Consider the following 15443-nt stretch of genomic DNA (forward strand, 5'->3'; position numbering starts at 1 on the left):
AAGCTAATAGGGAGGTTTAGGAGTGTGGGAGCCCAAGCTAGGGGACGTTTTTGGCCAAGCGTACAAAAGTACGCAAAGCGCGTACCCAAATAAAGAAACGCAAACGGCGTAGGGTTTTTGGTATACGCAAAGCCACTTCGGGACGCTATTTGTAAAGCTCCCTGTTACTGAAGGCAACTTCTATCCATTTTACAGCGTTTGTAGCACCTGATACACGTTTCGCCAACATTTAACGGATTTGAAGCCTGAAACGCTGATATTCTTCGTTTCTGCATATATACCTGCCCATTATCAGGCGAATACTTTATTTTGCCACCGTAGCTTCAAAGCTTCTCTTCCCTCTATACGCATATGTGCATGCAGCCAAGCTCAAAGCAAGCGATGACGTTACTTGCACGAGAGCAGCCTATGTATATAGACAGGGCGGATGGCTCGCAGCCAGATGATGATCAACACAGCGGTCGCCTTCGGCACCTCTTTCAGCCACCCAAACTCCCGCGGCGACGTCGCATGATCGACTACGCGCGGCCGTTGTCAATTAGCGAGTCTCGACACCCCTTTTTCCAATGCTACCGTTTCCCATGGAACTGCAACACAAGAGAGACCCACCGCTCGCGTATAGACACACACGCGCGCGCACACACGCAGAGATGCGCGCACACAAAATCAACGCTGCTAACATGCCCGGCGCTTGGCTGGCGCAAGTATTGTGCGCACCCCGTCCGTTTGTGTTGTGTGCGTATACAGTATAGACACACATAGCTTTTGGGCTCCAAGGTCGGTCACGTTTTTGGAGCGTTCTGGCCTGCACGCGCGACGAGCTTCTTTTCTGCAGCCGCGCCACGCTCCGAGCTCTCGTTCGCCGTCGCCGCTTTTGTTGGCGACGTGTTGGAGCGGCACGTGCCAGCCGCGCAGCTCGCCGAAAGGCAGTCTTTCACACACACGCACACCGCAGAATGGAGGAGATGGGGCGAGCGCGCTTTGTGGTTTTACCGCAGCCTTCACCGCGCTCAACGCAACCGCCCCCCGCGCCCCCCACATCACCCTGTATACCGTCCCGCGGCGGTGCTCCTGTAGCTGACGCATGTCTGGCGGTGCCCGAGGCCACCTATGGGTTCAGGAACTCTGACCTTGGATTCGAAGAGCGCCTCGTCAGTTGCATACTGCTTTTTTTTTATTGTGACTTCCTTTTCTTTTCACAATGAGGGCAAACTTTTGCTCTGGTATTCCCTCTGCGTTCTGTTTCGTTTAACACTGGCTTCAACTTGCTTTGACGCCTCTTTTGTTGGCTTCATTCTTTCCAGTCCCTTTGCGCGCCGTACCATTTGTCGAGCTGTCGAAGTGCATCGTCACGCACCTCGGTCAGTGTGCTTTTCCGGCTTGTGCTCGTTGAACCGGTGCGCCTGTGTGCTCAGTGTGGGATGGGGGAGGGATGGAAATGGTGGCTTAGGCATTTTACCTTCATGTTCTATGCATGCATTGCTTTCTCGTCTTTTTTTTCAGTTGGGTGGTGACAGATTGGAGGAGCAGCGAGAGTAATTGCCTGCTTAACTTTATTTGAGTCGCCAAGGACTTCATCAATACCGGCGGCGATAGTTAATACTATTCTCGCTTTTACTTTTACATTCATGCAGCTGCATATGAATGCGTTACATTTCTGCATATGCAATTTTCGCCTTTTTTTATGTCATTTCATTTAATGCATTTCTTCAGTTTACTCACAGAAATATTCGAAGCTGCTTATGAAATTGACCCCAGGTAACGTTTCAACAGTTTGAACGTCCCACATGTCACCGCAAAAAATTTGTCGCGACACTGTTACGAGTGAATTCAGACAAGTGACCATTAATGTTCGTGCGCTTGCGTCTGTCTTCTCTCTCTCTTTTCTGTTCTTGCTGCTGCGCTTTGATAGATCGGGAGCCAAGAGAGAGAACGCACGTACTTAGCCAAGCGACCGTTGCAGACTGAAGTGCTTGAACTGTCCAACGGCCACCAAGAAGGAAAATGATGAAACAAGTCTTTGCGAAACGCGTAATTGCTCCTTTCTTGATACGAGACGGCCACACCTGCCAGGAAAATAACAGAAGACAGAAAGAAAAGCGACGGAGGCACACGGTAAGAGGAAGAAAGAGAGCACCGTCTTTGGTCCCGCCACCAACGTTTCATTCATTCGCGCATGCCGCCGCCAACAATGGACACGCATAGCGTTGGGCAATCTCGGGAGTGGTCGAGAGGGGACAGGTGAGCCTTCCAGGAGCAGCGAGGACGTTGACGTTTCCTTCTCTCGGGTCGTTCCTTCTTCAGCGCTGCACGATGCGCTTCCGCTGTCGCTCCTCGAGCGCGGGCCCGGCTAGCTCGCCTCCGGCGGAGCGCCCCAATGGTCGCGGAATAACTCGAGCACAACCGCCGCGCCCGGGTCGGCCAAGCGCGACCGTCGCCGCTGACCTTGCCCGCCGCACCTGCTCCCCGCGTACACCTCCGCGCGACGTCCCGCTGCCTCCTTTCGCCTGTCCAGTATGGTGCGTGAGCTGTGTGCCTCCCGACTGGCTCCTATGCGGGCAGCACTCTCTCTCTCTCTCTCCTTCTACTTGAGGTTGTGCTTACCTGCTTATATCGCGCCAGTCTTCTACCATAACTAGTGGGGAGAAACAAAGGAGCGAGAAGCGCTGACTTTAATGAAGAGTAGAGACGTTCGCACGGGTACAGGCCTGAGAACGCTTCGAACCGGAAAGCTGAACAGCACACATTGGACGCAAGAGCGCATGCTTTAGTACACGCTTTACACGCTTTACACGTTTTACGCGCTTTACACGCCGTACACGCTTTCACTGAGCTCAGTAATCCTAAGAACGCCTAGGCTAGTTCTGTTAACCTTCGTGTGTGTATAACGTGAGGCTCAACGGATTCATTTATTTCCCCTTAGACTTCTCCCAGTGCATGGTAGAAAACCAGATTCTTCTCAGGTTAACCTCTCTGCCTTTCTCTCGCCGGTTATCTCTCTCTTTCTCTCAACGAATTCCTTACTGCAGGTAAAGTCTATAAATTTACCACCGCTAGTACGAAAAAGTGTTCAGTTCAGAGCACTTTGAGAGCCTGCGGCATTGGGGCACAATATAGAGTATTCTGAATGGTTTCAACGGACAAGGGCATGGCTCAAAATAAACTGCTCGCAGCTCCAGTATCCACAGTCCGGTGGGAGATTTATGGTGTCTGCGGCCAGCCTCCTTTCTTTCTCCGCCGCTTTCTTCCTGTGAATATGTGCGCGTGTGTGTGTGTGTATCTGTGTGTTGTAAACAACCGAGTGCCTTTAGAAAAACTGAATACAAACTGAGCGTGTGCTAACCGTCATGCGTACAGACAAAAACCGATCCGAGTCATGGCTCTGAGTGCGCTTAGCCGAGTCGCGGCGATAAAGAAATCGCGCAAATAATAATAATAATAATAATAATAATAATAATAATAATAATAATAATAATAATAATAATAATAAAAGGCTGTGAACGACACCATCTTGGAACTCTTTCCTCAGCTCCCTATATGACGGCTCATGTTCTTGCTGTGCGCACTCGGTGATATACTTAACACTGTATCAATAAAAGTTCGGTATTTTGTGTTCTTGTTTTTTACTATATGGTGCTTAGGAGATGCTGTCGCCTTTAGTTGGCTCCGGCTACTCCTTTACTCGTAGAGATATGTAAAAAAGAAGAATGAACTTAAACGTATTAAAACTACAAGTCAACTCCAGACCACAGTAACACAAGGTCCAGTTGCATAATTAAGTGAACTGAAGTCCAACCAAAGTCCGGTCACATAACTACACAATAATCAAGGCACATTAGAAAACACGGATTAGATTCAGACGAACGTACACGAATCCAGACATCGAAAGGGCCAAAGTCGGGTCAAATTAATCACACAGAGTGAACTTATCACAGATAAACGCTCTACTTAATATTTATCGAGAATATTGTTCACTTCTAGAAATCTTTGGAAGGCCAGTAACGCTCGTCTTTGGAGTGAATGTGCTGGCCAAGGACCTAAGATCTTCCTGCATGTGGCTGAAGAGCCTGCGGTCTAATGCCATTAAATGTCGTGCTAAACGTTGTCTCTGTGTGTCGTGTCGCGGGAATTCTAACAGAAGATGTTGTATATTATCATCCGTGGGCGCATTCCGGACTATCAGCTCTTGAAATGTTTTGTATAGTTTTGTACACGCGGCACCGAGCCGCAGACGGTGAATGAGCGTTTCAAATAATGTCACACATGATATGTTTGGTCGCTTCTTCGATACCGCATCTGCTATGCCCTACATACGAAGACGAGAGGAGTACTCTTCGTAAAGCTTTGGAGCACTTACACGACCATCTCCCCGCAGGGGAGAAGATCTTGCGCCCGTGGAGCGCAGACTACACGCACATCTTGTGGGACTGCGTTAAAAATCCAGAAGAAGCAAAATCAAGAACGCTCCCACCGCGGCTCGAGGCAGCCGCGAAGAGCTGCGACCGAGACGAACAGCTCTGGGCCGTCCAGCAGGTCTTCGAGGCGCACGAAAGGCACCAACCCAGCGAGCCGGCAACGGCGAGCGGAGACCTGCGCCGAGTAAGGGCGACTTCGTAGATGACGTAGGTCCTCGTCGGGGCGCGCGAGCACCCAACTGCAGGCATAAATAAAGTTGCCTCCAATCCAATCCAATCGCGCCCGTGGCCTCGTGTGTCTGCTATGTGCAAGGCCACAAAGGCACCGGTGCGTTTCTTGAAATGCACCAGCCTATGTGACCACCTGTGACTGGCTCAGTGGTGCACGCTTGTGTGCATAACTGCGGAGACTGTGACCTTCTTTCTTTCTTCTCCTCTTTCAATCCCATTTCCCGCTTCCCCACTAAAGGGGCAGAACAGTGTGTCATCCTTTATGAGCCTAACGGGCTCAGACTGGTTAACCTCCCTGCATTTATTTCCCTCATGACCTCTCTCTCTCTCTCTCTCTCTCAAATAATGTGGACGATATTTTAAATTGAAGCGAAGGGTCAATGGAAAATAAAGCTGAACATTGCGAGTTCTGATCAAACCATGTCACTCTGCAACCACGGCCTGATATGTCTTAGTATGTGTCGCAATTAGCCTTGTGTTAGAGGGGAGCCAGATGTAACGCCGTTAACGTGCGCTTGTCCAACTGCCTTGTCTGCTGCAACATTCCCAGTGATAATGTAATGGCCAAATATCCATTGGAACATTATTGTGTGATTCTCTTCTCTTGATTTTTTTAGTTCCTTTAGTGTTTTGTAAACTAACTCCATGTATTGCGCATTGCTGGTGCCACCATTAAGTGACGACAAAGATACCTGCGAGTCACAAAGGATGACCCACTGTTTCCCTTCTTGCATTGAATTTATATATCGTAAGAAAGACAATATTGCAAAAAATACTGCTGTAGTTGATGTCGTGTGAGACAGTTTAAACGCCTGTATTCGGTTCCAGTCTGGAACGACACAGGCAGCTGTAGAGGAATTTGACAAGAACCATCTGTGTTCGCTTGAATATAACCAGGGTATCGAAACTATGCTTGGTATAGATAGCGCTACTTGTGGTGCTGCTAGCATAAAGATGTCTCGTTTACGAATAATTCCTTCAATTGAAAGTCCAACTTTCGGTGCGACGAGTCGCCATGGAGGGTAGCAGATGTATGAGATGCCAAATTCGTGATGTGAAGCAGATTTTTGTGCACCTGAAACAGCGCATTGATGCAAGCACTGTCTCTTTCGATAAGTGCAATTGCTACTGGGTGTCTTTTGTGCTGCACTGAAACGCGAAAGCAGTGTCGACAGGTTTCATCCGTCCCCATAATAGGAAATGGAGGATCATGTGCCTCTGCAATTACTAAAGTACTTGACGTTGTTCGAGTAACGCCTAAAGATACTTTAGGGCTCCTAGCTATTAATCGTTGAAGTCGCTCTTCAGATAAAACTTAGAAACATTATGGTTTGGGCTAGTTGGTTTTCCATGAGGCTGTGTGATGCGGCGCGAAGCGGGACAAGGGACACAGAAAAAAATGTGGACAGAGTTTCCCGTTGAAGCGCTTGCCCTCCTTTCTTTCTTTTTTTTTTGTGTGTGTGTGTGTGCGTGTTTCTTGTCCCGCTTCTCGCTGCACCACACAAGCTTCAGGTGAACGGGAGATTCCATGCAGACCAGATGAACAATATGCTATCTTTTGTACATGTACATTTATTATGTACATTATGTATTATGTATTATGTAATTATGTACATTTAGTGGTGATGAAACCGACGTACCCTACCCAAGTCGTGCCTGCTAGGCAGCGAAAAAAATTTATTATTGAGTTTATTTTTCTTCAGGGGCTTTAATATGAGAATTTCAAGGAAGTTGTTTCTATAATCCCAGAAATTTGTTATTTTACTGCTTCCAAAGGTTGTCCCTCATAGCACAGCTGGAAGTCCTTTACATATCCTCTGGTGAAGGGCTGCACAGCCGTCTTACTGGAAGACAGTTCTATTCCTCTTTCCTTCAAAAACTTGCCCAGAGTGTTTAGGCATTCCTGCAAAGTAGATTAAACAAAAGTGGCGCATGAACCAGAGGCCTAAATACAAACATCATCCGCATATATAGAGTAGTGTAGTGCAGGTGGAAGTCCCCGTGGTAAATCCACCATTACACAAAGAAAAACGGAGTGATGACGCTGCCTTGTGGGCAAAGTGTCAAAGCGAAATGCTTTTCGTTCCGGTTTTACTTTCGTTCCACTGAAAAAAGTTCCGTTCCGGTTCTGTGCCAAAACAAAACAAAAAAAAAATGATTTGTAACGGTTCATAACTGTTTTTGTTTCCATGCAAACATTTTCGAAGGAGAGTAACAATAAAACAGAGTAATTGTTGTTCTAAATAATTGAATTATGAATTCTGAGATCACCCTCACTACCTGGAGTCGAGGCACTGAGCATGATCTCAGAAGCAGCCCGTCATCGAGTGCACTCGATGAAATGCGAGGACCGCTGTTTCGATAAAACGATCTTAAACGAACGAAAAAATTTCGATAGTAAAGCGTTGCATTTGTAGAAAACGTAATGATATGCTAGCGCGCAAGCCATGGGTTTTGCTACGATGCCGATCTTCTAGTGCACCGAGCGGCACGCTTAGATTAGCGGAGCACTCGACCAGCTATCGCTCGCACTATCCCTGTCTGAGGTACGCGATAATGCTTACGTTGCCTGACGTCGTTTGTTCCGGAGTGCCGACTTTTCCGTTGAGCCAAAAACCGATAATAAATATTTGGGTTTCACTACGAAACGAAATAATAAATAGCGTTTCTGTTACATTTTCGTTCCAATCAAAAATATCGCTTCTAACAGCGAAGCTGTATATGGCTAGGTTGTGATGAAAAATGTGTCCGTGGGCAAGAGCAGTGTAGATCGAGAATTTCTCCCCATTTGGGGGCTCATCCCGATGATAGTGAAATACCGAGCCGACCCGCGGAGGAGGAGAAGCAGGCTTTAAGCACTCCGCCAACTTGCAAAAGTAAGTTTAATAACTTACGTCCAAATACAGCCCGTTTCAGATATTAAGCTGATAAATACAGGTAAGTACAGACCCGCTAAGTACAGTGAGATAGGTACAGATCCGCGTCGGCCACGTCTACGTTTGCACCGCCCTCTCTTTGTCGGCGTTCCAAGATCTTGCGCATCTCCTTTCCTTTCCTTCTGCTTTCCCGTGGTGGTGGTCCCGTAAGCCTGCTGCCGGCCAGGAACGCGAGGTGGAAAGAAATGCGAACCGTCCATGTGGCCCCGAACCTGCAAACTTCGTACGCTTCACAGGAGCAACGGCCAGCTTACAGAGGGAGTTTGTAGGAACCAATTTTGTGTGTCCTGTCTTGTGTGTGACCACTTGTGGTTTTTGAGTGACCTCACAACCATAACTGCAGTGCGGTACGTCGACCAAAGCACGATTGCCTTGGCTACGGTGAAGCAGTGTGTACCCTTGGAGTGCGGTGAGGTGCGTGTCTGTTCTACGTGCCGGTATTCGTTAGTCAAAGGTGTCGTGCCGTGTTTCGCAACAATACATGAGTAGGTACACCCCCCGGCGCTTCGCTTTCCATTTATGTGCATACGGCGTTTGACGCACGGCAATGGACAGTTCGCCATTAAGGGGCTCACGTACACAGCTTCGCTGGTCATCAACCTTCACAGAGTGAAATGGCACTGATTTTTTTTTCGTCTTTCGTTTTTGTTTTCTTTCCGTTCTGACACACTGCTTGTGGGACTCCCTGACTAGGATTATGAGAGGAACTTTTTCCTTCGCTTGTCTGAATAAATGATGATCTGTCATTCAAGAAGTTGGACAGCCACCACAGTTCCTTTCCAGATACTTCCAGTCCTAACAGGCCACACAATACAGCGGCACGGCTGACTGTGCCGAAGGCTCGTTTAATGTCTAAAAACACTATTGTGACATTTCCCCTAGCGCGTTCATGTTCAACATAGGTAACGATATCCAAAATTGCATCCATGGTGCACCGCCACCTTCGAAATCCTGTCATGTGATCGGGATCTACTTCTGTTTGCTCATACCACCATCGCAGCCCAGTGTCAATCATTTTCTCCGTGACCACGCATAAACAGCTATTCAGACTAACAGGATGAAGGAGAAAGGAGTTTTGCCAGGCTTCAATACAGGTATCACATGGGCTGTTTTCCAAGCGTCAGGGACACACACCTCTTTCCACAAGTCATTGAGTAACTCCAAAAGTGTCAATCGACCGTCAGGTCCGATGTTTTGCAACATACTGTATGTGATGAAATCTGGACCAGCTGCAATCTTTGTCTTACAAGACACAAGCGCACATTTTAGCTCCATCATAGAGAATTCATAGTCTAATTGAACATGCTGTGACGGAAAACACGCAAAAGACATTTTGTTCGGCCATTTCGACTGAATATTGAAACTCAATACAAGTAATAGAAACGTTTGTTCTAGTTATTACTTTGCAGCCTTCCTCAGCAATCGCTAATTCTGAAGTATCCTTAGCTAGTGCGAGAGCATGAAATGGTTTTGTTTCAGCAACAGGGCCACTTAAACACGAATACTCATCCATACTCGAGGAACTGGCATCAGGGGAGACAACTTACGGCAAAATTCACGCCAGCTTCTCCCCACCACCCATAATTTTTGTAGTGGTCTCCGCATGACTGAGTGATTTTGCTGCGCATTTCTATACGCTTATATATTTCCACTTCGGCGATAAGCTCTTCCTGCTCTTCTTCGTACAGCTCTCAAAGGTTCAAGTTCTTCATCAACTATTGTGTACTCATTAGGAATGGGCACTTTTTATGCGTTGCATATTGCAATCACTCAGTTCAGCCCTTGGGCGCGGCCGGGCCGCCACCATTGACCTTTAGCGCAACCACGTGACGTGACGTCACGACAGCCGGAGGAAAAGCTGGGCCCCAACACAATATGCAACGCATTCTTGGCTTAACCAAGCTAAGCCTGGCCATTTTTCGTACACATTTGCATTGTTTCTTGTATCACTGATCTCAGGTTGTCTACGTCAGCTGCACAATCCACTGGAATGGACAAGTATTGACGGAAGACCTGCCAGTTTGTTATATCTGCGTATCTTCGTTTCGCAGTACTTTTTAAACGCTGATGTGATATAAGAATTGGGAAGTGATCACTTCCACGTGTTTATGCGTCTGTTGTCCACCCAGCATTGGTAACAAGATCATCAGAACACATTGTTACGTATAAGAAACTGGCATAGCGATATCCATCCATAAATGTCGCAGATCCGTCACTCCATAGTGACAGATTGCATCTTTCTGCGGCGCACTGAACGATATTCCCAAGGGCATGACAGTAATTACTCCCCCATGTTAAGTTATGTGCGTTAAGGTCCCCACATATGATAATATTCGAACTTGTGATGCTGAAATATTTACGAAATTATCAGTCGTAATACGTCTCGATGCTTGCAGGCATATACTTACGACTGTTGCACATATTTTAGCGAGATATACTTTGTAGACTGCATATTCAAGAAAATCCTACCTGCCTGATTGAATAAGGTGAGAGGGCGAACCTTTCGAATGCTGAGCATTGTTCAACTCAACTGGACGAGAAGATTTATATGTTATCTAACTGGAAAGACGAGAGTCATCACGTGCTCCAGTCTCTTGTATCTATAGCACAGGGAAGCTGTATTGTACATCTAACTTGCGAAAGTCAGCAGATTTGGATCGAAGGCTACTAGCGTTCCAGTGAAATACTGCGACATTCTCGTAACGGCTATTCAGGATTGCAATTCGATAGCACTGATGTGAACAGCTGACTGATTATAGGCTCCATGGACAAGAAACCCTTTGAAGCCTCTTCGCCTGAGGCACAGCAGTGGCAATTGCTCGAACAGCAGCAAACAGCATGAGTATATATCTGTGCAACACTGAGTGGCGTGGCGTTATTCTGGAATGCCGATGTTCCGGCTGCCGTTTGCGCTGATCGCTGAGGGGTGTTCTGAGAGGATCGCTGAGGTTGTCCAAGGTTCGGTCGTCGATATTGTTGGGGTGTGTATCCTTTAGTGGCCATAGCGGAATGATGACTCCGCTGTCTCTGGAACGCTTGCCTAGTTTGTTACTTTAATGCCGACGAATACAATGTTTTTTTTTTCTTATTTTTGCTCAATTGCAGTAAACTGGCGATATTTCGCCGGGCTTACTGCATCGAGATTCGTAAGAGGCTCCTTGTGTCGTTATTTGCTTCCCATGAATTAATTCATGTTTGCGTAGCATGGATGCGGCCTTGTTCTGTGTACATCCTGAGAGGGAATACGTACGGTTACCTGCACAATGTGCACATTTAGGCTGTCGCACAGACTTGCATTCAGCGTGCTCAAGGTTCTCGGAGCACATTTCACATCGACGTGACCCACGACAGTTTTTTGCTAGGTGTCCAAACCTCCGACAGTTATAACACCTCAAGGCAGGATTAAGGTATTCTTCCACAGGGTATCTGGTGAAGCCCAAGTAGCACTCTGAGGCACTGATTTGTCATCTCTGACGTGAAGGATTACAGTGCACAAGGAGCGGGATTCAACTGTACCGTCCTCTAGACGGTATCTTGCTTGGCGACGGACTGATATTACACCAAAATAATTCAAAAGCTCGAGCAGTTGTCCTTTAGCGTACTGAACTGGCACGTGACGAATCTTGCCGGCAATTTGAGTGTGCGAAGCCTTAGCCCTGTTACTTATGCAGCCCTGCTCTTATTTCTGTTACTTCGTGCATAAAAGCAGGTTTTTCGCAGATGCCACTGAGGTAGCACTGACTGAGAAATTGCCGTCCTTGTGTACTGGGAACTTTTGAACTTTTTCCTTTGCCGCCGAGACAATTTCTGAGGCAGCATGATTTGAATTCACTTGCCAAAAATTGTGTCTTTCTTCTGACGGTCGGAACACCACCGGGATTCCTACACTTCTTTTCCTTTTATACGTCACGAAAGTGAAAGGTATTCCATCACACTCAATGTCTTGATCATTGATTGGGTCATATATATAGTTTGAAGTACTGTCGTTCTACTGTTTGTATGTATCATCAAGACGTCTCTTGCTCTCACCGTTCGTGCATGGGTTCCACAATAGTGACGGGAGGCGGGGCGGGGCGTCAGCTACTTGGCGTTCGAGGACTACAGCCGTGCCGGCTTGATGATGCCATTCGCATAGTGTGTGTTGGCAGAATCTTGGACGTGCTCCTGCATTGCATTCACGTGCCTCAATACACGTTAGCGGTCGTAGGGCTCATGTCGCTGCTATCCGCTGTCGTAGTGGTTAGAGACATTCCTAAGTAAAAATTAGTTTTATTGCAGTTGGAAGTGAGCGAAAGCTGCACTTCGCACTTCGAAGTTTTCAGAGTGAGAGAGGGAGAGAGAGAATTAATAAGGAAAAGACAGGAAGCTTAACCAGGCTCAGTTCCTTCACTGGGGAAGGGGGACTGAAAGATGCAAAGAAATAGCCAAGTTCACCCTTTGAAGGGGTATACACACAATTTAAAAATTCACAAGGATGTCATTGGCGCCCAGGTTATGGCGCGACTTTCAGAAAAAAAGGAATTTCAGGGTTCGTTCTCTGCACGTCATAATGACTAACATTTATCCGCCGAAATGGGCTTCAAACAATATAGCGCCAACAACGAATAATTTAGTGTTTCTCTTCAATGTTGGTTTGACGTCTTTCAGTAGTACTCCACCCAAAGCACGAATTGCTGCGTTCTTCGTTAGGTAAAGTTTTCATGGAATTCTCACTACTAACTACATTCGCAACCAATTGGCCCGAAAGCGAGAGCCATCAGGTAAGCCATACTGCCTGCCGTTTCGATCGGGCAAGGACGGCTAGGATATGCCCCCGTTCCTGGAAATGGGGGTGCGGAAAGGGCGCGAGAATTATTTTCTAGCGATTAGCAATCTTTGGCGGTGCTGCAGCTGGTGGCATATAGTAGCGGGAGACAAAAAAATGATTAGCCAAAAAACGAGAGAGGAAAAGAAAGAAAGAAAGAAAGAAAGAAAGAAAGAAAGAAATCAAAGAAACGCCCCGAGACCTTGCGCACTTGCGGGCGCCCCTCGGTGCTCCTTTCTTTGAAAAGGCGGGCCGCGCGCTTTGCCCTCCCGACCGACCGGAGCTCTTGGACCAGATGATAACTGCGTCGCCCCCCTCTCCCCTGCTCCCCGCTAACCCGTTTCGGAGAATTGAAAACAAGGCGCCAGTAATAAACCGCCACAAAAGGAAGCCTCGGCCAGACGGACTCGCCTGGTTATTATACCGTACTACTTTTCTTTTAACCATATTTGTTGCTTTCCTTTCGGAAATTTGGTCTATGCGCTTAAAGAGTCCTCGGTGCACGCTGGGGTTGCGGTTTGCAGACGGGGGTGCCCCCTCTAGGGGACAGCGATGCGGGAAAAGGGGGGGGAAGAGGGGGGTTTCCTTGCGGAGAGATTCGTTTTGTCGGGCGAAAGAATCGCGCGCCGCGGTTCGAACGCGCTGCCTACTGACGGGACTAGTGGGTGTCGTATGGAGGGTAGCGAACGAAGGGGAAAAGGGGGCTGCGGTGGTTCGGTTAGCGAGGGTAAGGGCGTTCGCGGGGAGGCTAGATTGTGCGGCGGCGGTGGGTCGCGGGAACGCTGCGTTACACTCAAAATCATCCATCATGCTACGGTGGTTTTAGGATACGCTCCGGCTAACCTCTCCGCTTTTTCCTCTCCTCCATCGCTTTTCTATTTATTTACTTATTTACTTTCGTTCCAGAAAAGAGGGAAGGGGGCAGCTCTCCCCCTCGCACGGTGCTCCACGCTCGCGTTCGTTTTCTTCCTTTGACAGATTGGCTCATTTTTTTGCTTCTCGCCTCCTCGTCGTTTTTCCTATGCCCTGCACGGGTTTTCAGTTGCACCCGGCCGCTTCACGTGGAGGGTATGCGCGCGGTCTGGTTAGTTCAGCGACAGAGACCACCGCGCGTGGACCGCAAGGCGGCGGCAGCGGTGGTGGTGGAATAGGCAGCGCCGTGCGGCCTCCGGCTCTCGTGCGCGAGCGTGATTATTATGCGCACACGCGTGTGTGTGTGTGTGTTGGGCCTCTCATCTGCATGTAACGAGGCTGACTGTTGGTCTCCGCGCCATCTGCCGCCGCGACGGCTGCGAGCGATGATGTCCTCGCCAGCGTCGTCGAGAGGGAGGAAGAGCGCAGCGCCATGCATGATGGCTTTCGGATTGTCAGGCATTAGGGCGCCCTCATGAATGCACGATGCGCTCTGTTCGGTCGAACGTGATTTACGCTGGAGTGTTTGAGTAAGCGCCGCGAGTGGGTGTCCTCGCGTTAAAGAGCGAGGATATAGATTGAACAGAAAAAGAAATCAGGGGATCTCAAGAGGAGAGGTGTGGATGAAAAAAAAAATAATAATAGAGCAGGAACACCGAACGCGTCGTGGCTTCCTACAGACCAGCGACAAGTGCGCGGTACGTGTCACTCGCTGGAGCCGCATGTGGGAAGGTAGATATACACCACAAACACTTCTGCTTCCACACGCGCAAGGAGGCCATAGAGAATGAGCTGTTGGGGGCTGCTTTTCAATTTGCGGTGCTGTGTAAAATATGGCGGCTATAATAACGTACCTCTCGGTCGGTGTGTATCATTCTGTCCTTTAAATGGGTGGAGGTCGACGGTGGGTGTTGATGAAACGCTGTTGTCATATGCACGACAGGGAGCTGAATTCTGGGGTTTTACGTGCCAAAATCACGATTTGATTATGAAGCACGCTGTAGTGGGGGAACTCCGGATTAACTTTGACCACCAGGGCATCGTTAACGTGCTTCAAATGCACGGGACACGGGTCTTTTTGCATTACGCCCCTTCGAGATTCGGCCGCCGCAGCCGGGATTTTATCCCAAGACCTCGTGCTTAGCAGTGCAACACCATAGCCGCTATGCCACTGCGGCGGGCATGCACAATTGTAGGTCAACGACATCACTGATGCGGCATCACTGCACCATTGACTGCCATAATAATAAAGCTATAATAATAACAAGGATTTCAGTGGTCGCTAAATGTCGTTGCATTTTGCTTCCCCACAAGCGAAAATTTGTGCTGAAACGTTTCACAGAAAGCGGAGAGAATAAAATTTTAGTTGCCATGCGTAAATAAGAGGTAAAACCGGCTCATCTCAAGCCATTTACTGCTGTAACACACGCTGAATTCACTAAGCTTTTCGTTCGTAAATGCTCTTCGCCATCAAAGGGCCACCTTCGCTAATGATGTTTCCAACATCAGGATTGGCTGGTATTGGCTCTTAAGAACAGCTGTAGCGTAAGAGCTTTCTCGTGAATACGAGCCCAGATAATTTTAGCTTCAGGGCTGGTATTCACAAAAATGCTCTTACACTTGATTTTCTCGTAAGAGAAAATTCCAGCCATTTCTGATGCTATGCCTATATTTATTTGCGGAAGTTACCAGCCAACAGACAAAGAACACTTACGAATGAAAAGCTTTGTGAATTTGACCTCAGTTCATTGGTAAATGGTTCCTGCGATGTACAGTACCTACGCATGCAAAAAAAAATGTGACGGTCGCTTAGTGTTTAGGGTTTGTGCCTGACACGCGGACGTAAGGGTGCCATCATCATCATCATCATCATCATCATCAGCCTGATTACGCCCACTGCAGGGCAAAGGCCTCTCCCATACTCCTCCAACTACCCCGGTCATGTACTAATTGTGGCCATGTTGATCCTCCAAACTTCCTAATCTCATCTGCCCACCTAACTTTCTGTCGCCCCCTGCTACGCTTCCCTTCCCTCGGAATCCAGTCGGTAACCCTTAATGACCATCGGTTATCTTCCCTCCTCATTACATGTCCTGCCCATGCCCATTTCTTTTTCTTGATTTCAACTAAGATGTCATTAACGCG

At 48.0% G+C, this 15443-nt stretch overlaps 1 non-coding gene across 1 annotated transcript; it reads right to left on the reverse strand.

Annotated features, from left to right (window-relative positions):
• Positions 1 to 7432: 7432 nt before the first annotated feature.
• LOC126542696 (U2 spliceosomal RNA) lies at positions 7433 to 7620 on the reverse strand. Its single transcript, XR_011892964.1, has one exon. It is a non-coding gene; the product is annotated as a U2 spliceosomal RNA (small nuclear RNA).
• Positions 7621 to 15443: the final 7823 nt, after the last annotated feature.

The sequence above is a fragment of the Dermacentor andersoni genome, chromosome 2, assembly GCF_023375885.2.
Source record: "Dermacentor andersoni chromosome 2, qqDerAnde1_hic_scaffold, whole genome shotgun sequence".
NCBI classification, from domain to species: Eukaryota; Metazoa; Arthropoda; class Arachnida; order Ixodida; family Ixodidae; genus Dermacentor; species Dermacentor andersoni.